Consider the following 23,303-nt stretch of genomic DNA (forward strand, 5'->3'; position numbering starts at 1 on the left):
TCACTGGATATGACAATGTTGAGGATCCAAAGGTATTTCTGGCTGTTTGATGTGTAAAGTCCCATTTTCCAGGCAGTGAATGAACCGCTGAAGTTTCATGCCTGGATTCAGTGCTGTTCCATTGGGTAGAATCCACAGAAACTCTTGCTTTGGTTTTCCTGTGGCACGACACTCCAAAAATATGTCATCACCATCTGCTTCGAGAGGAACAATCTCTATGTTTGACACTGGAAAACTTGGCATTTCAGCATATGATGCAATTTCCTGGTCAACTGCCAGACTTGCTTCCCCTAGGTAATTCTTGGCTATGCACAGGAACCAACCTTCATCACAGTGGCGGATACAGATCATCATTAATAGGTGGACCTGGTGAATACACGGATGGGCCTCGGGTTTTTAATCTTATACACCTGATTCCCGGGCTCCGTATTATAGAGCTTTCACACTGCGCGCGGTTGCGGTCCGGCGATCCATTCCATGCGCGGTGCAGTGCAGAGATCGTTTCTGCACCGAGCCTATTTCTGATGTGCTACACGCGCTGAATTAAAGTGACAGGCTGACAGTGCATGGTTCGTGGTCAAAATGAACACAGATTGACATGAAAATATAATAATCTCGCCATAAATGCGTTTAATTAAATAAAATGTAGCAATATCACCATAAATGCATTTAATTTAATTATACTCTTCTACACAGTCATTTTTTTTTTTTTTTTTTTTTTACTTTAGGACTGGGGTAAAGCAAGGAAAAATAAAATTTACTTCAACAAGGAGACATAATGAACAACGTCTCATTCATGGTGGAGGTGAAAAAAATATTTCTTTGTGACATGCAATATTTATTGTATTAAAACTTAAATGCAAAAGAAAAGACATGATAGTCGGCTGTTTTTGTCAATTTTAATTTTTAATTTGAAATGTTTTGCGATTTTAATGTAAGTACTACATGGTTAAATATTTTACCACTTGTTTGAGCAACTTAATACAAAAATCTATATAAGTAGCGCTGAATAATACGTTGTTTAAATTGTGTTTAAATGTCTATTAAAGAGTGTATATGAACAAAGAGATGCTGACAAACCTTTTTTTTTTTAAATAAAAGTTTCTGATAACTTCTGGATTTGAAATATACACATAGTGAGTATGTGTTTGTGGTAGCCTACAGTCGTGGATCAGTCATGCACTGCACACAAAAAGAATCATAACAGAAGAAACCAGGTATGCTATGTGTTATATATTCACAAGGCAAACAACCAAATGCTATCAAACATTTTTACTGGTGTTCAGGTCACACACAGATAATCTGATTGGGTGGGCCACCCATAAATCCGTGCCTGCTTCATCAGTCTTTCGAATGTCTCTCAACTCAAGAGTGCCATTCCTGTGGACTTGGAACCTACCTCCCAAATATGGAGTGGGTAGAGACATGCCGTAAGGTGTGGTACAGGTGATTTGTGGTTCAGGCATATCCTTTGCTTTGCAGTCCAGGAGCAAGGTCTGGTAAAACACTGCTAAAATTGTATTCTCTCTTCGCCCACGGTGTCCTTTAATTTGCGGGCCTTTAACCTCAACAAGAAGGTTCACATTTTTGATGTTATCTCCAGCTGGGTTCCGTGCAACACAGGCATACTTTCCTTGATCAGCCAAGGTCAGTTTTTTTATGATCAAAGTCCCATCATTTAGGATTTGGTATTTGACTGACGATGAAGGGATTTTTTCATTCCTTGGTGAGATCCAGATGAAAGTAATCATTTGAGCTGATTGCCCGAAAGGTGTCCACGTACAGTAGATACCTGCTCTTTAGAAGATATATGGGATGAGTTTGGCACCACTTGGATGTTTACTTTCATTGCATCCTCCCCCAGTTGTTCTTAGCGTAGTATGTATAATTGCCTTCATCCTTCTTTCCCATTTGTTGCAACAAAAGTGTTCCATTCCCAAAGATGATATAGCACCAGTTACGGGTTCTGCTGTCATCCCCTCGCATTGTTGATCATGGTGCCATCTGGGAGGCTCCATGAAACCTCAGGGTCTGGAAGGCCAGAAGATACACAGTCCACCAGGAAGTTATTTCCGTTAGCAACACTTTTATGTTGTGCCCAAGTGTTCTCTATCTTTGGTGGCCTCATGAGAACCTTTACTTGGAACAGCTCCATGTCCTCACCGTTTGGTCTTTGATATATGCACAGATAATTGCCTCCATCTTTCTCAGTCAGTCTCAGAATTCTCAATGTGCCACTGGGGAAAGCAGTGATGTGTCTTTGTGGACTGAAAACAAAAAGGGAGAAATTGTTTACATCTTTTTATGACACCTGAACTCTTCAATTTAAATTAACTATAATGGAATAAAAGAGCTCATAGAATTTTTCTGAAGCTGCCTGCACATTGTGCATTTCCTTTTTTTTTTATGACCTTTCAAATGTTACTTGTCCGAATGGATAATAAGAGACAAGTGAGACATTAAATAAAAATAAATAAATAAATAAATAAATAAATAAATAAATAAATAAATAAATAAATAAACTCTGTGATGTTTTAAATAAATAAATAAATCAAGTCTGTGATGTTCTTTTTTTTCAAAATATGTGATATCAGTGGCGAGCACAGACCTCCCAAGGGGCAGGGGTGAAATGGCATTACAAGGGCACAATTGAAAAACATAAAAAAATAAAAAAAATTGAATGAACAAATATAAAAATAAAACACTATATACATTGATTCCTATTAAAGTGACTGTATTAAAGTTTTTCAGTCAAAGAGTATCTAGTGATTTTTCTATTTGTGTTTGGTGTTTTATTAACATTAAAGGAATAATTCACCCAAAAATGAAAATAGTGTTCATATATATATATACCTTCATGCACTCACTTAAAAGTTGTTTTAAACCTGAATGAGTTTCCTTCTTCTGCTAAACATACGTTATTCAAAAAAGTATTTTGAAGGTATTTTGCTGGTCCACAGTGACATATATTTTTCCTAATATCAAAGTCAATTTGAACCAGCAACTATTTGGTTACACATATTCTTCAAAATATCTTATTTTGTGTTCAGCACAAGAAAGAAGTTAATATAGGTTTGGTACAACATGTTAAAGATAAACAATGACAGAAATTAAATTTTGGGGTGAACTATCCATTTAATTCACACGGCAGCATGTAGCCTACTGTCCCTTTAAGACATGCACGCATCTTAATAAACAGACATGCATCTGTTTCTTTCAGTTATTTACTTTTATTTTAGACATATCCAACTATATGTCTAAAATAAAAGTCTATACATAAACCGTGTGTGTTTTTACAGTATTAGCACAAAGCATAATTTAGTTCAGTAAACAGGCACATGTTGACGGGCTTTTTCGTTTTCGTGCCATGCTTTGATTGTGCTAAAAACGCACATCAGAAAAGCACACGAATGAAACGTTTAAATAATCAGTGAGGCTTTAAAGCAGATGCAAAAAAAATAAAAAATTACAATTATTTTGTGAATAAGAGCAGTGTCCCGTGCAGCACTGCACAAGATCCCGGGCCCCCCCCCCCGAAAATATATATTCCAGACTTTACAAGGGCCCTCTCTTCCTTTGGGGCCCTCGTAATCAGTACAGGTTTTACCCCCAGTCCGACGTTTTTATCATCCACGATCAAAAATATTAATATCCTACCTCGGCAGAAATCGCGGACCAGGGGCAGACACTTACGTATACAAAATATATTTCCTTATACATGAAGGATTAATATATTAAATGATTCAATGATATATATTGAAAATATACAGTATTATATAGTGTGTTAAATTAACACTGTTAATTTATTACAATATACTGAATAACAAATTAGGAATTGCAGTTTTTCATATATTAAAAAATATGTGAAAATACATGAACTTATATATCATAATGTATGCAATTTTATATTCAGTAATAGATTTTATATTCAGTAGTACATAGATAAACATGTGACGAGATAATTATTTACATTGCATATATTTCATATATAGGCTAACTAGTTAACAATAGGGGGGACTCTCCATAAGTGTAATGGTTTTTATATTGAAACTGTATTTTCTCTCCCCTCACCGTTACCCTTACCTATAACTTCCTTCATTTTTTGATTTTTAATAAAACATTGTTAAGTAAGTTTTTAAGGCTATTTTATTTATGAGGACTATGATGAAATGTCCTCATAAAATATGTTTACATTGTTCTACCCATATCATTATACAAATTCATCATAAATCACACACACACACACACACACACACACACACCATCATGATAATCATCAGTTGCTTTGCTCCTATTGGTTCTTCATTAAATTACTGTTGAACAATTATTGTTTGAACTATTTAATTTTTATTAATTTTAGTTCAAGATAATGAGTGACTAATGTTAAATGTAATTGTTATCTAACTGCTAAGTAGCCTAAGCATCTAAGTAGCCTGTTCTATAGATGACTAAACATCTGAAGTAGACAAATTGCCCTTGTGTCTCGCTCAGTTACTGTATTGTCTGGATCAGCAGGGGTTGTATGGGTTTTCCAGTCTGAGACAGACTGCTTGTTTGATCTACACCATACATTGTTTGAATTACACAAGTCATGAAGTTGGCTTGCTGTGAGTTTGAGAGTGTGTGTCAGACTGCATGGTGTGAGCAGTGTGAACCAATAAATGCCAAAAAGAGAAAAAGTAAAGTATTAATAAAGGAAAAATGACAATAAAGCAGTGATCCCTGGATTTAAATAATCTCTCTGTATGGGGTGCTTTAAAAGGGAAACAAGCTCCCATACACACACACACATACACACACAAAATTATTTTATCATTATTTTAATTGAATAAATTGTCAAATATATATATAGCATTTATACATTTAGCTTGTCTTCAAAACCATTAAACATCCCCCTGTATTGATGTTCCAGAATTATTTTAGATGGCAATCTCCAGACTGTACCTCTGTGCGGGAACCTATAGACTCTGGACAATGCAGGAAAACTGTGGATCTATATGTTGCCATGGCACTGTGTTGCTGATATAGGCCTTTCCAGGGGCCAGGAGCCTCTTGCCTAACATCCATCTGCACCATTGCTGAACACTCATATCTCCCTGAATTATTAGGATTGACCTTCTTTATATAAAGGGTTCCATTTGGGGAAATAAATATCCTGCTTACAATAAATTGTTTGGGCTTAATTTGTGAACCATCAAGGAGAACCCAATTAATTACAGGCAAAAACTCTCCTTTAGCAGAGCAATTTACATATACGTTTCTTCCAGCATTCATAAATATAGTCTCGTGTGAAACCTCATCAATTATTGGAGGTAGAGCAGCAACATGAATGTGGTATGTGAGTGTATCAGCTCCTGCTGCATTGCTGGCAATACACTTATAATCACCTTTATTAGAAAAGTTTGCTGAATGAATACTCAGTGTTCCATTTTAAAAAAAAGTGATACTCTTCGGTCAAGGGTACCAATGTCTCACACAAACGCCCTGTCTGGAAGAATCCATGAATTCTGAGCTTCTGGTTTACCCACCGCAGTACATTCCAAGCTGACTGGGTTTCCCAGAAACACTGAGACATCTCTTGCCCTTAAACTCTGGAGGCTGAGTTTGGACAACGAGTATAACTACAATGCGGTCTGAACACAATTTGTTTTGAGCTGTGCAAAGGTACTGGCCTCTGTCTTGCAGCTTGACATTCTTAATCACAAATGTAGCCTACCATTTGAAAACACTGTAGATTGAACTCTAGGACAATACAAATGTATCTGTTAATTTAACCAACCACATTTACCTGTATGACATTATCCATTCGATGCCAAACATGGAAGTGTTGTATACACAATTTTTTCATTGCAAGTATTACTGATTGCAGCCTTTCAACCACTTATTCAAACACAGAATTACAGTTTCCTTTTATTCAGTATTTACAAATATTTATGTCATCAAATAGCTGCAGTAATTTTCATAATTAGCACATGCTGATAATTTGGCTTCATTTGCACTCCAAAAATAGAACATCCCATGTATGCTCTCATAGAGAGAAACAATCATGCTTATATTAGAAATGTGTCTCAATGTGGATCAACACATAGAAAGGAACTGTACATCCCTGAAAGACAGCGGAGACCAGGACAACTAGAGCCCCAGATACAGATCCCCTGTAAAGACCTTGTCTCAGAGGAGCACCAGGACAAGACCACAAGAAACAGATGATTCTTCTGCACAATCTGACTTTGCTGCAGCCTGGAATTGAACTACTGGTTTCGTCTGGTCAGAGGAGAACTGGCCCCCCAACTGAGCCTGGTTTCTCCCAAGGTTTTTTTCTCCTTTCTGTCACCGATGGAGTTTCGGTTCCTTGCCGCCGTCACCTCTGGCTTGCTTAGTTGGGGTCACTTCATCTACAGTGATATCGCTGACTTGATTGCAAATAAATGCACAGACACTATTTAAACTGAACAGAGATGACATCACTGAATTCAATGAGGCACTGCCTTTAAACTATCATTTTGCATTATTGACACACTGTTTTCCTAATGAATGTTATTCAGTTGCTTTGACACAATGTATTTTGTTTAAAGCGCTATATAAATAAAGACTTGACTTGATTCGTTTGCACTCCAAAATAAAAAATAAAAAATAAAAATAAAAATTTGGAGAGAAGCTGCAATAACAATGCTTACATTAGAAATGTGTCTATATATTTTTATGGTTATCATTTATCTAAATTTATACCAAATGGAAATTATGTATGTTATGTGCATGATTCATTTGTCTAATGTAGTTGGCCTAAGAAATGTGGTTCTCCCAGGGGTGGGTATAAACATCCATTCAGATAGATGCATCGATAAAAGATAACACATTACATAATGTATTACATATTACATATATATTACATAAAATGTAATGGAGAATCACCTGACCTGTTGAAACTTTGGTCCATGAAGCAATAGGTTTGGGGTTCCCATATGATCTACATGACAGGAGTACATTTGTCTCTGCTAGAGCAGATACAGTAATGGATTCAGTTGCTGTGATCCTGGGTTTTGATGCCATTGCCCATCAGGTTTGGAAAGGGAATGGCAGTGCTCAGTTTCTTTGTTCTGTAGTGCCAGCGACTACCATATGCTATGCTAACTGTGGAGGTTGGTTTGTTTGTATATGCTAGGATGGATGGGGGAATCACAGGCATGATATGTCCTTAGCTTAGAAGTGACAAGCTTTCCCAGCTAGGCTAGTCAATATGCATCAAGCTGAGACTATCTATATCTGTTTCTGAGTCTATTGAAGTAAGTGGTCACATACACAAGAAGCTATCCCTGACCCCGACATATACATGTAAGCTAAGGGGTTTGCTGTTTCAGCAGTGATTTCAGGCCGATTGGTGACCCCCTCACCCCTGCCTTCTGTTTGTAGGAAATGCCAAGTTTTGTCTTGGGAGTGGTGGTGCTTAGAGCTATGAACTGTGGGCTAGAAGGGAGACTGAGTGTAAGGATGGGGTATAATTGAGATTTGTTTTTTTGGTGTATACTTTTTGATTAACCAGGGGTGGATAGGTACTCATTCATGATGCATTGCCCAATTGTAAACTCTTTCTCGGTCCATATTAGTTAAGGTTGGTTTCTCAGTCACATGTGCTCTTTTCGTTTCTGGAGGATTTATGTTGCTGATTTAAAGATTAGATCTGCTTGTCTTATCCTCATTTGCCTGGCTCTCAGTTCTCAAAATGATCTGTCTGTTTTCATCTCCTTACCTGTTGATCTGTCTTGGAGTAGCAAGTGTAGCAGGGACTGCTTCATTTTCTTGCAGAGATGTTGCACTTTCAAGCTGGACTCAGTGCGTTTTGTTTTGCCTTCAAATTCATTAAGCTTCTCCAATGTTTGAACTTTACTGAATGTTGTCATAGGCACTTTGAGAGGATCCTCTGTGATTCCCATGGCTAAGCTTTCAGTTACTGGGCAGTACTGTGCAGGAGAAACTTCGGAAGTCATTGATGCTGTAACATCTTTGTTTTGGGCTGAAGTATAAGAGTTGGTGGTCATTGATACACTGCTTTTAGGTATCAATGTTTTGACTAGAGAGTGAATGAATGGCACTGCTGTAGAGGGAGCTATGGTGAAATTTGGTCTCTTTGGACGTGGTCTATGTGATGGAGGCCTAGGCTGCCTATATGGGAATCTTCGACTTTGGTTTCAGATGGAATTATTGCTAGCCTTTATTTTCTCTTCTATTGTGTGCTTTACCAGCTGAGTCTCATGTTCAGGTATTGTTGTTGAGTCTATGTGCTGTAAAGTTAAATCTGAAATGCTATAATCACTTGGCTTGTCCTCGCTGTCAAAGAGCAGTAGTTCACCCTTGGATACCGTAACACCTCTTTTTGCTTCTTCCTTTTCACTAGTAACAACAATTAGATGAGATAACATATCAGCCCCATAAAGGTTAGCTGCTAAACAACTGTACTCTCCAGCATCCTTGTAAGTCACTTTTTTGATTATCAGAGTGTTGTTCTGTAGTACATACACCCTTCCTTTCCCTTTCATGTCTGATGCTTTGAGAATCTGATTGTTTGGTAGGAGCCATCTTGTCTCAATTGGATGAGGAGAAGTTACTAAACACTGAAGATTAAGAGTGTCCCCATCCTCCACAGATATCTTCTTTCCATTTAAATCATTGGGACTTAAGAGACACATTCTGACTGTGAGTCTATAGGTGACAATGTCCATATTAGTGTCAGTTCTCACAAAGCAATGATACAGTCCAGAGCCTGCAATACTTGCATTTTTGACAACTAGCCTGTAATTCTCCAACCTTAATTTATGAGAATCAGTTTTCGGTACAATCCAGACTGACCTCAGCGTGTTCTAGTACTGACTGGATTCTCGCCAGGGCTCCTCTTTGGATCATATTGATCCAATGATTTGCTTTTATATAAAAAAGTTTCAACACCAGTTTTTTAGTTGTTGTTTTGTGCCTTTTCAGCTGAGGGGTGACCATTGGTTGTAAAAGCCAGGCTGTTAAATGTCATTTGAGCTCTGTATAATATGGTGTTTGCTTGAGAGTACTGAAAAGTCACCTTTGAAGAATTCCCAAGTCTGGTTCCCTGTTCCAAAATTGCTGGTCTCTCGTAGTAGTAGGCAACCAACCTCCACAGGTTCTGAAGAGCATCTCTATCGATATCACATTCCAGAAATGTCTATAGAGTCACATTTACAGCAATCTCATATGTTCTCCTCACTGGGTCCCACACCATGGAGGTTTCTTCAACAGGACGTGTTACATTACAAGCAACGTGTGCCTGATTCCCATGACTGTCAGAGAGAATGAAGATCAGGTGGCCTAGAGGACATTCAAGGTCCTGATGTAGGGTGAAAAGCTTCAAGATCTGGCTGTTGTTCAAAGGCATTGGTGAGGCACATGCAGCACAGTTGCCAGCATGAGTTAAGCTCATTTTTGCACTTAATAACTCCTAGAAAGAGAGGGATATAATGTAAATAACATTTCTTTGTTTTCCTTTCAGCTATTTGCAGTCAGTAGAGTCAACTGCACTTATTCAACCTTAAATTGTATTTAACAGTACAATGCATCTAGGACAGTGATGATAAATGTAACAATTCTGAATAAATGATATATGTATGTGATGTTCTATATATTTGTGTGCAATGGGATTTTATTCAATGCCATTACATACAATTCTGAGTGAGTGGTGCAAAGGTTGGAAAATACAATCAAAGAAATTTTACCCTCATGTTTTTCATCCGACTCCAAGTGCAAGCATAAGTTGCAGTCACAAGCCCATGGGTTTCCATGCAGAGAGAGAACTTCTAGCCTGTCTAAGCACTGCAGAGTTCCTGGCAGCATGTATTCTAGTTGGTTGTCTGCCAGGTGCAGATGCAGCAGTCCTGAACTCCAAAATGTGACCAGGACTGAGACTGTAATAAATGTGTGAGAGTGGAGATCCTGCAGTTTGTTCCCCTCCAGTTGCAATAGCTTTAATGATGTGAGTCCATTAAATGAAAAAGGCTCAATGAAGTCAATGATGTTGTGGGTCTAAATGAAGCCGTACAAGGCCGTACAAGGCTGGTCAAGCCCTCGAACAAGCTGGGGTCATTTGAGTTTGTTTTTGTTTTAACTTAAGTATTTGTGCCAATAAAGAACATCAATCATATGCCAATGCAATTTCAAAGTCATGTATCTCAAATATATATATTTGATATAAGAGAGAGAGAGAAAGAGAGAGAGAGAAATACATATAATTTATAGAGACATAGAGGCACAAAGATGCTATACAGTACAGTAGATGAGTATACTCTGTTTAATATGCATCTCATATCAATATTTATTAATACTGTACCTGGAGGGAACGGAGGTGGTAAAAGGATCTAGAAGAGACAGAGGAGATATAATTTCCGTGGCGTATGAGCATTTCCAGTTGCCACAGGATTGCAAATCTGAAGATCCAGTTTAGCCAGTGCCAGTGCTGTTATAGCTTTGCAGTAAGCAAAGATTGTGGAAAAAAATGTTAGCCTAAATCACAATACGCGAAAGAAAAAAAAAGTGAAAGTCATGACGTTTTCCAATTATGGTAACCCATACTCGGAATTAGTGCTCTGCATTTAACCTATCCAAGTGCACACAAATGGCAGTGTGTAGGGAATACATACAGACACATCGTGGACACACACCCAGAGCAGTGGGCAGCTATTTGCTCCAGCACCTGGGGGGCAATTGAGGATTCAGTGCCTTGCTCAAGGGTACTTATGTATTGTTAGTCTATCGTGAGTTTTTTAATCACTGATGTCTCTTTAAGAGAAAAATTGTAATTCAATAAACATATTATGTATCAATTTAGTTTATCTAATGTAATCCACATAATAAAAATAACACAAGTACACATTGTTTCACCAGATAATTTAATATTTATTAATATTAATCTGTAAATTGTGATGTAATTTGACTAAGGGTGCTTCTCAACTTTTATCAAGTTTTTCAATAAAAAAAAAACTCCTGCAATGTGTACACCTGTGTATTCTCGCTTATAGCTCCTGTGGACGCCTCCTCACTCCTCGATCCTTGCGATGCAATGAGAAAAATTTAGATGTCCTACAAGAAGGCTGAGCTCGATCGGAGGATGGAGGAATGAGGAACTGAGGAGGGATAGAGTGTTCTATTTTTATTTAATTTTTTTTTATTATTTTTATATACAACAACTATTGTCATGTTATTTTTAAGTGTAGTATCTGTCCTCCCCCACAGAGCTGCTGGAGCCCACATAAAATGAACCATTGCTCAAGTGTTTGTCTCAGGAAGAGCATTGTATGGGTTTCCTACCACAAACTGGCAACTTATCCAAATATTAATTACACAAACTACTTTTAAGAGGAAGAAGACAATTGCTGCACTTCCTAAACAAAGGAATATTTAGATTCAAGGCACAGAAAGATGGTGAGGCCCCTGTTGGTATTTAAATGCATTATGACTGACCTAACTGTTACACAGAAAGCTACTTGCACTCCACCTCTAAACTCATTGCATTAACGGTAATACCGTACATTAATATTTTACATAATAAAATTCCTGTAGAAAGATTCTAGTGGTAGTTAATGCTATAAATCACAACTACAAATGTCTCATAACTTCCAAAGGAAAGAGTCTCAAGTAATATAAACATTTTATACAGATTAGTTCTGTTTTGACTTTTGAGGGCATAATTTATGTTAAAATTAATTCAAATTGATCTTTGGTGGCTTGAATTACAGTAGAATACTGGCTGTTTGCCCTGGACCTCAGATAGATTTACTTCACTTTTAAAATATTAACTGAACTCATGCATAATTCTATCAAAGATATTTAACGATCATCAAACCTCAACACATCTTTTGAAGTTAACTTCTGCTCAGGCCTCAGTTCTGTTTAATATGCTAGGTCATATGAATTTATTTGAATAGGATGAACTTAGATTCTAATGAAACCACAAAGTTCTCCCTAATGTCCAAGGGGAACTACAGTGAACTTTTCAATATGCAGTGGAATATTTATGACCAAGAAAGTTCTTAAGAAATAATGGAATGCTATTACTGATAATTAGATGCTGAGACAGATCTCAACTTGAGTATCTTGGAACGAAATATTGCATCTTACCTCAAAGTTTCAGTTGAGAAATTGTTACAGGTGAGGACGAAGTGTGTTATTGTTTGCAGATGACTCACTCAAGTTCCGTAGTTTTGATTATCCTTGTATATAAAGGAGCAAGAACTTTTGGGAGTAATCAAGGCTTATCTGGAGAAAGTCAGACTCCAGGAGCAGCAGTCAACTACATCTGGAGAAATGCTTAACTCCCATCTACACTCCTCCTCTTAGCTGGCCTGTACAGGGGGGAGGGAATGCTGGGAGACTTGACAACCATCCTCTCTCTTCTTCCATTACCTGGGCTATAGCTGAAGCTGTTTCTTTCATGATGTTTCTCTTTGTTCTTGTGCCTGCCCTTTGCTCTCTTAACTCTGCTATTCTCTTTCTCACTATTTGTTTTCTCATTTTTAAACACCTTAATGAGTGCATGCATATGCACCTATATACCCATCTTAGTGTGTCTCCTTCACGCCCCTATTCTGTTTCAGACATTAACATTCGGTTATCTTTTTCCCATCTGCTCTGTCTACAGCTGTTGTTCCATGAACTTTTAAAAGGCCACAAGAGCTTATTTTCTAAAACATAATTAATGCATGAGAGACTAATTGCCAGTGACAAAGCATTGTTTACAAAAACGAATCAAATCAATTAGTCATAAAATTATTTAATTATTCACTTTCAAAAAAGCACAATATGATTGTGCTCTTTTGCCAACCTTGGGTGGATATGCTTGTCTATTAAAGGAATAAAAAGGTTATAGGTTCAAAACCAGCAAGATTTTTGTATTTGCAAACTGAAAGACAAATTTAATTATTTTTTCTTTTCTTTTTCTTTGGTTGTCAACAGCATCTGTCACATGCTGTCATTTGTGGGTGTGTGACTAATTTTGGTTCATGGACTATTGTACCTAAATCAAATTGAGTTTTTTTCTTCCCTTTTCTGGTATTCTGTGTATCCTGTGAAAGTTACTGGTTTTTACATTTTTATGACAGCAGACAAGGTTAGTAAAACAGGGAAAAAAAATAGAAAGAAAAAAAGTGTATGATTTATGAACAGTGCACTGGTCAGTAATGTGATAATGTCCAACTGTACATACAACTCAGCAAATAACATAATGCTTAACCATTAAGTAGTGGTTTGAGATTACCATTGTCATAAGACTTCCGCTAATAAAAAATAGTCCACTACATCGCACAAAACAATCTGACAGCAGCTATTCAACATTATTTGTAAACAAATATAAAGAATGCAATCCAGCAATTATTCAAACTAAGGCACAGGAGAAAATGTTAACATACAGTATTAAACTTTACAAACATTAGCAAAAGTAATAAAGGACAATGAACTGAACCCAACAGAGGATTGAAATCCACACAGGATAACAAGAAACTGAACAAGACACAAGTGATCATAATTGTTAACTACTGGAACAATCTAGCAATGGGGAAAAATAAGAAACAGGAACTAATAATAATAATAATAATAAAATAAATGAAATAAAGTTCTTGGAAATGGAAATGTTGCATGAAAAAGTTACATTTCCAGACAGCTGTTCAATAATTAGCCAATATTATCCCACTGTTTTCTTGCCACATTAAAGTCTTGTGACTTTATTTCAGAAACAGTATGTTTTATAATGTTTAAGCAATTGCAGTGCATTTCCCAGGGTTTTTGCTTGTTTTTACAAAATGAGGGACAGAGCAGATTTTTTTTTTTGTAGTCACAGAGCTTGTATTAAACCTGCACAATTTCTTGTCAAGCCATACCACTAAATTATCACACAGAATGAATGGTAGCAAGTATCTCATGGGTCCTATTAAACAAACCAAACAGCTAGACCAACCATACATTACATGAAAGCCCATAATCCCTCATAAAACAGAAAAGATCAGGTGTTTACATCATCTTCTCAGATTAACACAGATAAACTAATTTAGTTTATTTCGGATTTTGGATCTTAAAATCAATAGTTTTTTTTTCTATTGATCTATTTCTATCTATATTTATCTACCTTGATCTATTGATATCTCTTCTCTATCTCTCAAACTGACACCATACTGATACTCAACAAAAACACTACAAAAACCTGTGCTAGCAGTGCACAAACAATACATTGTTGCTCTCTTGTCTGTGTGTGCCCATCAATAAGGCTGCATTCTTCCCTTTCTCTCACCCTGTGAGGCGCACATGGATATTTCATTTTGCTTTCTTTTCACAATCCCCCCTCTCTCTCTGCTGTCCTCTAACAGCGGGAGGAAATGCATGCTTTTCATCATTCCAGCCTCATCTATAAGCCACAGCTGGCAAATTAATTTAGGGGCTTTCTACACTGCAGCTCAGAGTCACATTTAAACACAGAGCATGGAGCCAAAACAATCCAGACTTTGAGAAACCTTTACCTGAGGACACACAGAGCATCTGAACACACTTCTAAATAGTTAGGCTAATGAGATGCTCAAAAAAAAAAAAAAAAAAATAAACATAACATTAACACATAGCATAGAATAACAAATCATATGGAAAATGTGGTATTTCTGCTTAATGAGTCATTATGCTTCAAATTGTGATAAAGCATTGCTTATTACTGTAATTGGCATTTTGTTACTGCACACTAATTGGGTTCGTTTTGGCACTTTATTATATTGTTAAAAACACCAAAGGAATGTTAATGATCAAGTTTAGAAGTAATACAGGTGAACATGAGCACTGAATAAAGCTAATGGTATCTGGGCACTCTTACCTTACAAAAAAAAAAAAAAAAAAAAAATTCCTTCTGTTACATTTCATTTCACAGCTGTGCCAAGTGGGCCCACTTAGGTCTTCTATGGCATAGTCATCTTACTGGGTCTTGGAAATACATGAAAAAAATTAAGAGATTAAATGACAAGTTTGTTTTAATCACAAGTTTCAGTTATCTCTAGAAGTATTTGTGTAATAAAAAAGCATTTTGGAAGAAGTTTACATAAAACAATGCAATGGTAAATGTGTGTTATTTTTTATTTTAATAAGAACAGCTTGAAGCGCCCTGTTGGTGGCTGGAGAAGGGGCTTTGCATAATATCTCATTATACAACTCATTATACGCCAGAACAGAGGCAAAGAGCGCTGAGAAATTCAATCACAGCTTAGTCAACCGCCTGAAAACATACTATTTTGAGTGCAAATGTGTGATTGGTGGTACAAAGTTCATCAGCTGGAAATGTGGTCTTATAACTAAGCATTATTGTATTTTTCATTTTGTTCTGTATGGGTTTGATTTTCTCTGACAAAAGTTTTCAGAAACATTTTTCTCTTTATTTACAGAAATTTCTAGTCTCAGTCTTCTTGCTCAAATAATGTTTGTCTAATGTGAAAAAAGTTGTGACAAAAAGGCCATTGAATATGCACTGGATTTGAAGAACTCTTAATTCATAGTATTAAACTTTGTAGTGTTATTCATTCAGAAATGTTTATGCTATAGACATGAATCCCTCTTGGTGGGTTTTGTTTGAGCTAGCACTGCCTGAAAAGTAGTTAAATTTGAAATCACAAAGTTTATATACTGATTGTTTTTTAGTATAACCAATAAGTAAACAGTGCTGGTATTTATGCAGTCCAACAGCAAAAATGGTATTAGGCAAAAACATATCTGTATGACCAACTACTTCTGCTGAGATTCTGAAGTGCACTTTACTACCATGAGGCCATGAGAGAGGATTTGTGAATGGCAGAGATGCCACTTATGATGATAGGTCATGACATGTAATACTGTATGGATTGCATACTAGTCATACTATATTTTACTGGTCACAAAATAGTAATCAAAAGTAGTACCTACTCAGAATATGCAATTTTGTACACATTCACTGACTTTAGAAATGAGTCTGAATCATTAATATAACCTATTCTTTCATTGTATATCCAATATTGCTAGTAGTTGTGTTATTTACATATATCAGCATGACTATGATTATCTTGAGACAGCATATCATTGATCATTATATAGGTTTATTATTATGGTTTAGCAGATATTACCATACTGGTCTCTGTAGTTAATAAGGGAGACTGAGAGGTTAGTGGGAAGATGTCTTTGAGATTTCAGTATGTTATTTCTGGTGTAGGCGGACAGCGTGGGCAGCGGGCATGGAGCCAAGTAGCCTCTAGCAAACAAAGAACTCAAAGATTTCTCCAGACTTCTCTGCTCATTATCTGGGCTGAAAATGATACCAATGAGTGTTGAACTAGCATGGTATCCTGTGCTTTAAATCCTAACAGATATGGCTCAACTAATCACATGCTATACTATTTCCTAGAGGAAGCTGAGTCTATTTGTGCTGAAGGCTTTCTAATGTGTTGATAAAGTTCACTGTGTGTAATCATAAGTCTCTGCCTTGGCTCTCTCATTTGCACTGTTATTAGTACTGCAACTGGGTTTGTGTTCTAGAACCAATCAGTTATATGTAGCCTCTGTTCTTTAAAACTCAACATCAATTTTACTCTATTTAATACAATAAGTCTATTTTCGGAGATTACTATATGACAAAAGCATATAGGTACTTACTATTTGCAGCATTAACCACTGTATTTTACAAATAAAGTGTTGTTGTGTCATGAAATCTTGCTATAAGAGTTGTTTTCAAAATAATGTGGTTGTTTAAACTTCAGTGCTGTTTATTTATAAAGATACTGTCACGATCATCAGCTGGAGTGCCCGTGAACTCCATCAGAGGGGACTCCACTCAGGACTCTGGCATTCATTTCAATTCTAGACTCCATTTCCCATAATTCCGTGCTAAGGGCTAATAACTACCAGGTGTTCCCCATTTCCACTCGCCTATATAAACTGTGTTTGGACACGCAGTAAGTGCGAAGTCTTGTTTAGTTCTGTCTGTCATTTCCGAGCAGTCATTTAGTTCTGTCATTTTCCTTGTGTTTGTTCCTTCCATGTTTGACTTTGGATTGTTTTTACCAACTGTGATTCTCTGCTGCCTGCCCCGACCTCTGCTTGTAACTGGTGCTGATTTTGGATATCCCCTGACATACCTGACGCTGTTTTCTCATCTCTGCCTGTTTAGACCATTCTCTTTAATAAATCACTACATATGGATTCAGCCGTCTCTGACTCCTTGTTACAGATACAGTCTGTGTGTTCGTGACTGTAATTTTGACTTCTGTGCAGGTCACATTTGTTATGCCATTAGATGGAGACAAAAGACAGTCTTTTTGAATGAATCAGTAGCAATGACTTTTATATTTAAAGGAACTAAAACAAGGACATTGTTTTTACTTTCAACAAAACCTAGTAAAACACAACTAACAAATGCACTGACCAGCAAATCAGTTGAAAGAATACTACAACAAAGATATTGTTCTCCTCAGTGGACATTAAAACGATGTTTTATTATGAATGTGAGATTGAGCTGAAGAATGAATGATCTATCAGATGCAGGTAATCACATGCGCTCAGTCTCATAATACTTTATACTACATAATACTAGCATTTAACTGATTAAACTCAGTATTTGTTATTTGTTCTAAAGTTACATTTTGAATGAATAGTGAAGTCTTGGGTTTACCTACTAAACTGTCAATTTGAGATTTCAATCCATAATGGAAAGAAGTAGTTCCGCCTACAATAGTTTTTTAATGCCCCATTACTGTTTCTAAATTATTTACACACTTGTGCCATTGAACCGTTAAGCCTGTGTGAACTAGTTTGACCAACTAGCAGTTAACCAAAAGGGAAACCAGTCTTACTTTTCAATTCAAATTTGAGTAGTGAAACCTTTTGTAACTTATTAAAAAAGTTATGACCAGTCAAGTAGAAAAAAAGAAGAAAAAAAGAAAATAAATACATGACCAACCTTTATGGACTTGTCTAAGCTGTTTATGGTACTGGCCCCCAGGGCTGTATTTCCCAAATGCATTGTAAGACATTGTAAGTTGACCATAGAACCATTGTCACCAATAAGAAAGGAAGGATTTTTAGAAATCTTGGCCAATTAAAAAATATGAAAATGAAAAGTTTGAGCGTGTACAGCACTCAATACTTAGCCTGGGCTCCTTTTGCCTGAATTACTGCAGCAATGCGTCATGGCATGGAGTTGATCAATCTGTGGCACTGCTCAGGTGTTATGAGAGCCCAGGTTGCTCTGATAGTGGCCTTCAGCTCTTCTGAATTGTTGGGTATGGCATATCGCATCTTCCTCTTCACAATACTCCATAGATTTTCTATGGGGTTAAGGTCAGGCGAGTTTGCTGGCCAATTAAGAACAGGGATACCATGCTTCTTAAACCAGGTACTGGTAGCTTTGGCACTGTGTACAGGCTTCCTGTAATAAGTGCAGCCAATTATTTAATCTCTGTGCCAAATTACCAAAATCCAATAAAGCATTCCACAGCTTTAACTATTTATATTTATTTACATTTTCACTTTTTAATTATAATTAGGTCTACTGAAAGTGTGAAGATTTGCGTCCTGATTTGATTCTGATTTGAAAAACATTGGTTTTCACCAAGAGGGTACTTAAAAGACCTCCAGGATGTGTTTGCATCATGAGACACCTTTCATTTCAGTCTGAGGTCTCACTTATCATCAGTTGCAGAGAATCAAGAGTTTAATCAACAAATTAGACCAGAAATTGCTGGACAAAGATATTGGAAGAGACAGACTCTGGGTTTGATGGCTTACCTGTAGCCAATAAGCTCTGCAATAATCACTAGCTTCTCATTGAAGACTGTCCATTACACTCCTACCAGACGCTCATTAATTTCCATAGAAATGATGCATCATCAATTCCATCTTCTCTCTAGTGTGTGGCAAGTTCATTTACAGCCTGTAGAAGTGTGTAAAAAGGGAAACTTCTCCAAAGGGTTGATGGAAACGGCAAGTGGTATTTATAGTTATTCAAACAAAGGGAAGGGGGATTAATGGCAATGTTGTGAGCAATTCTGTGCGATAAAGAAGATGGAAGAACATCTTAAGGGGAGTCCAAATTGCTTGAATGCACTGGTTAATATTTTTTTGCAGAAAACACATGTAAACTTGAGAATGGATGCTTCCGTGTTTTACTGGACCACTTCTTAAAGATTTACTTTGTTTTCAGTAAATCCCAAGTGACTTTCTTTTCAGCGGCTTATTAATTGATCTGCATCAGCAGGTCTGAGCTTTATCATCATGTATTATAATACGTTTGTTACACGCAAAGAAATTTAAAGGCTATATGCCAGCTTTTGATGTTCAATCTCATTATCTCAGTATTAATACGTAAAGCAATATTTCCCAAAGTCAGGGCCACAGAGGTATTTTGGAGGGCTCTTGCCTAGGCTAAATAATTGAATTCAAATATTACAATTCTAAAAATTACACAGGTATTTGAAGTGTAGTCTGTAAAATAATCCATGTAGTTATTAAAATAATCCAATTAATTAATGTAGTTATAAATACATATAAATACAAATGTACATAAGTGACAGATCACACCGGGTAAATCAACATGATTTTATTGTTTAAATTCTTGTTTTAAATAGATTTAAATGCATATTTTTGTAATGTTAATAAAAAAAGGCAAAAAGGCAAAATTGCAAAGCTTATAAGCAGAACACCATCTCCATGTTCAAACATTGTTATGAGTGGGGTTTTCTGTTGCAGGAAGTGGAAATCTTGACTGAATGTAACAATGCACCTCGAGCTGGCTGAAAATCAATACAAATATGTGACAATTCAAGTCCGTTGAGATTTTAAACAAATTCTGATACAGTTGGGGATAGGAGTTTGAATGTATCTCTGAGGAGAACTGACTGTCTTTAGGAAAGTTTAGATGGTAATTTCATTTTCACCTTGCCTCTGTATTAGCAGGGCCAGCCCTGGCATTTTGGGGTCCCTAAGCAGATTTTCAAAAGAGGGCCCCCCAAAACCACCCTCCACTGTACTCATCTTAGACTGACACTTTCCTGTAAAGCAAATGTTTAGTATCATTGAGGTACTATTATAGTTTTTGTGAATATTGTTTTGGAATAATTTAATAATTTATTTAATTTATATTTTAAGAATTTTTAGTAATGTTTATGTTTTTGTTGTTTTTATTTTATAAAGTTATTACATTTTATTTCAGTTTTAGTCTCAGTTATTTTAGAACATCAAGATAAACTACATGTAAAGGGGAAATGTTGCCTTGTCAACTAGCTAAAATAAAACAGTTTAAGTATTTTATTTCAATAAAAACACAAAAATGTATGAACATTTAGTGAGATTAGAATAATAAAAAGAATAATTTATTATTACTATTATTATTATTATTATTATCATCAATCATAATACAGAATAATCTATTTTCTGGGCTGGCATTTTTTTTTATTCCTGATTAAAATGCACAAATGCATGTATAGGCAAATGCTTGAATAAATATATGGCAAATTTAAATATTTGGTGTTATTTGACTAACACCAAAGTGAATAAAAAATCTTAATGGCTGTTTAAAAACATGAAAACACTGTTTGACTTCCTTTGACCTCCTTGAAAAACAAGCAGGTTTCATAAGTTTTGCTTGCCATGACATGTGGCCCCTGGTGGTCATGGGCCCCTATGCAACCGCTCATATAACTTATTACACTATGCACTCTGTGTAATAGCCATTGAAATGCATGCAAGTGCAACTCCTGTCTTTTTGAATGGGGAAACAACAAATTATCCAAAACTGTTCACTAAGCTTACGAGTACATTTCATATTTGAAATTACCAAAGAAATCTGACAACAACTGTGTCATAAATGTTGTTAGTTTTGCTCAAATAGTGTTATAAAAAGCTTATTTTTCAGGCTAGATCAGTCAGTGCGCATGTACAGTCCTAACAATGCTAATTGTTTCTATATGAACCAGGACTTCTAATGACAGCTGCAGTGATGCGCTGACTTTACTGATTAGTTATTGGCTCTTTCATTAAGAAGCCGGGCTTACTGCAATTGAGCGGCCATATTGGTTGTTGCATTTTTCCCCATTGAAAACTATACAAGTGAGACTGCTTTATCTTTTTTTTTTTTATGAAATGCTGTATCACTGCTGTTCCATAAGTGCCATCTGCTGTAAGAGAGTTTAAGTTTAAATTTATTTATAAAGCATATTTAAAACAACTTTGGTAGACCATAGTGCCCTACAAAATTGCTCAGGACCATCACCCAAATAGACAATAACAAGACGTTAAAAGCACAGGATTACAAATAGATGTTTAAAAGACTTTTAAACTCAGGCACTGTAGTCACTGTTCTGATAAATAATGGCAGTTTTTTTCCATAACTTGGGGCCAGCTACTGCAATAGGTAGCCAGTGAAGTGAATGCAGAAAAGGTGTGATGTGGTCCAATTAGCGTACAGATGCTTTTTGGACCAATTGAAGTATATAAATACATGAGACAGGCAGCCCATGATACAGCGAATGACAATAATAAAGTCATAATAAAATAAAAGCATGGAGTACAATCTCTACTTAAGAAAGGTTTAATGTTGGCTAGTCTTTGAAGGTGATAGAAGCTGGAACTGACATTAGAGAGAGTGAATTTGCATTCGCCTGTCTGTTTTTTTGTTTTGTTTTGTGCAGATATGTTTTATGTAGTGTAGTTTCACAAAACATAAGTCAGACCATTCTGTTTTTGATTCAAATTTCTAAATTATATGATCTAATGGAAATAAAAAAAACTGCTCATCAGTATTTTGAATCATATCGCATTGGGAGCTGAGTGACATTTCTAATTGACTGTATGAAGTAAATCATAATTTGAAGTATCAAGCCATTATGGTGAATATTGTGACCGGTGGACCTTCCTGCAGGACAGCCACCCCAGGGTAAACATCCAAATCTATTCAGGGATCGGTTGTAGCATTTTCTTGAGTGGCCTTTATATTTAAATGTCTTTTAACATATATTTTTAACAGTGTACAAACTTTGTGCAGTTTAAATTACATTTGAAAAGATGGTCCCTCTTTATATTAGGTGGCCTTAACTACTATGTACTTACATAAAAAATAAGAATAATGTACTTATTGTGTTCATATTGTATTGTAAAACACTTTTGCTGCTATTGAGGTGGGATGGGGTAAGGTTAGGGAGAGGGTTGGAGGTATGGGTAAGTTTAAGGGTGGGTTAAGGTGTAAAGTATGGGTCAACAGTGTAATTATAAATGTAATTACAGAAATTGAATACAGATGTAATTACATGTAGTTTTTTTTTTATTAAAGTGCAATGTGAAAACATGTATGTACACAATAAGTACATTGTACTTAATTATTAATCAAAATGTAAGTACATAGTAGTTAAGGCCACTTAATATAAAGTGGGTCCGAAAAGATTTTTAAAGGCAAGTCAAAGTACAAACCCATAAAAGCTTAGTTCTTCTTTGAAACACAATCTAAGTTATTTTGGATGAAAACCGGGAGAACAGTCCATCTGCCATCAGTGGTTACTCAAAAATGTGTTCAGATCAAAGATTGTCAGTCATTTGGCCTCATGATCTCACACGCCTCATCTGCTGCAACATACATTAGCCCAGATTCAACAAGGTGGTTTAATTCATCTCTTGAAGAACTGTGGAAATGAAAATTAGTAATACAAAGACCAGCTGCTGGTTCTTCTCTTCTGGCCAATGGACACCAGCCAGGACAACAACTCTTGGCAAGATAAGTCTAGGCATCTGGGGTGATCTGTCGTTCTTTTCCAGAAGAACATAATCAATGATCTGATGAGGCTGCTGGGCTGTCATGCTCTTCCCACCATTACTGAGGTGCCTGTAAATATCTCTGGCATCTGGGTTCCATAACTCAGGCTCTACAAATCTAAATCATGGAAGTGATTGCTAATGACTTATCCGGAGCAGGAAGGAAACTTAATTGTTACTTTTGTGTCATACAATGCTTCAGACTAGTACCTTATGAAGTAACCATGAGTTATAAGGCATGGTTCAAATCCAGAAAACAACACACCAAGAACCTTTTGCAGCATTTTAATATGTATTTCCTGCTAAGATCACTAGTTCCTGAGGGAAGAAAGATCTTGCCTTGTTCCCATGCCTCAGTAGATGTGCCAACATGTGTTGCCCTGCCATACGACACTTCATCACTTCCAGATAAAAACTGTGAAAGGATTTGGCAACTGCACACTTTTAATTACTTCCACCTGCCTCACAGGGGCAAGACCCTTGTATTACCGCCTGAGCCC

The 23,303-nt window shown here is 36.4% G+C and overlaps 2 pseudogenes; both read right to left on the minus strand.

The window, feature by feature from the left end:
- LOC113093168 (matrix-remodeling-associated protein 5-like) lies at nucleotides 1-5,806 on the minus strand (annotated as a pseudogene).
- A 1,009-nt stretch (nucleotides 5,807-6,815) lies between these two features.
- Nucleotides 6,816-10,018, minus strand: LOC113093171 (matrix-remodeling-associated protein 5-like; annotated as a pseudogene).
- Nucleotides 10,019-23,303: the final 13,285 nt, after the last annotated feature.

The sequence above is a fragment of the Carassius auratus genome, unplaced genomic scaffold (assembly GCF_003368295.1).
Source record: "Carassius auratus strain Wakin unplaced genomic scaffold, ASM336829v1 scaf_tig00214902, whole genome shotgun sequence".
In the NCBI taxonomy this organism is placed as follows: domain Eukaryota; kingdom Metazoa; phylum Chordata; class Actinopteri; order Cypriniformes; family Cyprinidae; genus Carassius; species Carassius auratus.